Here is a 3,017-nt window from a genome sequence, read left to right on the forward strand (position 1 = left end):
GGTGAGCAATTCATGGGTGATCAGGAGTACTACTTTGACGAGCTGGATTAGTAGGAGCACTTTGTTCAAGGCAAGTATAGCATGGGATCATCCTTGTTTCCAATCAACTTTAATACATTTAATTCATATTTGCATGTGTCACCTTGATAGGGATTCCATAGAATTGAACTTATACATTGCCTCATATGGGATATGCATTGGGTAGCTTTGCTAGTACTCAATTAAACCATGATCTTGTAACTTGACTAATGGTATATGTAATAAACATTAAAATATGACTTTTTAGCAACTTGGAAACAGGGGGCTAGAGTATTTAGCTACTTTCTAAATGCTTTAGATTCCTCTCCCTAAGGACTTATCTAGAAGTGATCATCCGGGACTTACAGTACAACTATGAGGGCTACATGGCTCTGGCTTTAGCTCAGTATGAGGACCTTTTCTAGCTTGTTAGAGGTTACCTTTATTGGCATAAGAATGGCTTGCCGAATCAGGTATAGGACTGCCTCTACTCTTATGTGTATAGCCGTGATGGAATTGTGCCATTCAATAGGGGGGTTCCTATATCTGTTTGCCGAGTGAATCTAATGGCCCTAACTTGTTAGACAAACCTTTGAAAGGCTTCATAGTGACCCCTGCCTGTTCACCTTGGAAGTGTTTTAGGAGTAATTAACTCATAGTGAAAGTGTACAACCTCTGTAGAGTGTAAAATTGGTATATCAGCCGTGCTCACGGTCATGAGCGGCCTTGGAAACCTTATGGAATAGATGATCACTAAGAATTATCCGTTTATGCTATTCATTATTCATGTTTACATTGATCATGTGTTTCACTTCGGAATTAAAACAACTTGTTGCTACTCTTATGCTAAAATTGTGACAATTAAAAGCTGAATGCTATTAAACCTGTGTCAAGCCTTTGGAGCCTCATGAACCCCATGTTACACTTGTTGAGTACGACACGTACTTACACTTGTTTATTTTCATTATTTGGATAAAAATCCCAGATGGGTAACAGATGGCTACGGTAATGACGACTTTCCTAAGGATTACTAGACTTGTGGTCAACCAGTTGACGTCCCTGTGATATGCAGCTTTCGTGAGAGATTATTCTTTATATTTCCGCTATATTTATGTGAAGACTATGTCTTATTATTCATGATGTAATAAACACTTGTGATGATACCATTTATAATTTATTGGCTTATGTGTGTGACTGATCTCTGGACGCACATAAGATTATGCATCCTATTTTATCCTTAAAATCGGGTGTGACACCTAGGAAAACCTGGTAGGTGGAGGGGCAAAAGTCCAATTTTGTCATGGCGCCAAGTTACAAATGAGGTGAAAGGGAAAGCAAGACAACTTAGTTACATGATACTAATGGATCTCCAGAAAGTAGACAAGTCAGTGGATCTTCTTGGCAATCGGCATTGCCAATCAATAGCAGTCGCTTTGCACGTGGCCATTAATCTATCCATGCTCGGTGTCATTCCCCTAAACACAACATCATGGTGATGTTTCCACAACTCCCAACAACACAGCAGCAAAAAGGTTGAGATTACCCCCTTGGGCACTCGGGGTGGTGTTCCAGTTTCCCACAGTCTCTGAAGTTCACTTGGTTTCCAGCCAATTCGCCTCCAAAAGGATTGAGCAAAGGTGCAACCTGAAATGATGTGATCAGCATCTTCATCTTGGCTCTTGCATAACTCACATAGGACATTCGGTAGGAGTCCTTTCCTCTCCAAGTTAACTTTGCACTGAATTCTATTTTGAACTAGGAGAGAGGCAAAGAATCTCACCCTCGGGGGAGCATGGTTGCACCAAACAAAGTCAAAGTAGGGAAGTTTCTGCTCCTCTCTAATCGAAGCTCTGTATATCATTCCAGCAACAAGTTTGCCATCAATCTTGGTAAATACATAGCTTCTGTCATCATTAGAGTTTTCCAGGATGACATCTCAAAGGAGATGTCTCAGCTAATCAAGCTCATTCTCAGCTTGGGGAGTCAGCCAAGGTCAGATCATGGCCTGCCATTCATTGCCAAGTGTAGTGTTTACTAAAACATCTCCATTCATGAAGTGGCTGTGCAAGGAGGGGTAGGCATCAGCCAGTGTAGTGTTTGTCAGCCATTTGTCATACCAGAAGGAACTGTTCTTCCCATCTCCCACTTTGACATGTGAAATGCTTCTGTAGGCCGGCAACAATTCCCTCATCGCTTCCCAATGTGGACTAGTGATGTCCCCATGGAGGTCGAACAGCCGCACATGGCTCCTTGCCCAAGCTGCCCAAGATGAGTTTCTAGGGTGGTGTAGCCGATGCATCAGTTTGATCAGCAGGTAAGCATTCTGGGTATCTAGGCATCTGATCTCGAGGCCTCCATCTTCCTTTGCTTTACAGACATTTTCCCAAGTGACTATTCATTTTGTTTGTCGTTTGACCATTGTTTTATTGGATCCATTCCAGAGGAATGTCTGTCGTTTGGCATCCAATGCCTCTTTCACTCCTACTAGCAGGAATAGGGCTCCCGTGGCATAAGTTGGCAGCCCATCAAGTACTGCATTGATCAAGACCATGGGTCCAGCAGGGTTGAGGAGGGTTGCTTTCCATCCTGCTAAGTACTTGTTAACTTTGGCAATCATAGGTGCGAAGGCAGACAACCTAAGCTTGGTGTTGGAGAGCGAAAGACCCAGATAGGTCTATGGGAAAGCTCCTTGCTGACACTGCAGAGCCGCCACCATTGCATTGACTGATGCCATGGGTACATGCATTGGCACCACCGTGCTCTTGTGGAAGTTGATCCTAAGCCTAGTTGCTTGGGCAAACTGGTCGAGGCACATCTTCATGTGTTGCACATCATTGAAATTGGCTCCAAGCACCAGGAGGGTGTCATCGGCATACTGCAACACCGGGCAAGCTTCATCAGCGAGCGGGTGTCTGATGTTGATCCTGGCCTGCTTGATTACCAACTGAAGGACATCTGCCACTAGGACAAATAGGTAAGGGGATAGGGGATCCCCTTGC

This window comes from Miscanthus floridulus, chromosome 13 (assembly GCF_019320115.1).
Source record: "Miscanthus floridulus cultivar M001 chromosome 13, ASM1932011v1, whole genome shotgun sequence".
Classification (NCBI taxonomy): domain Eukaryota; kingdom Viridiplantae; phylum Streptophyta; class Magnoliopsida; order Poales; family Poaceae; genus Miscanthus; species Miscanthus floridulus.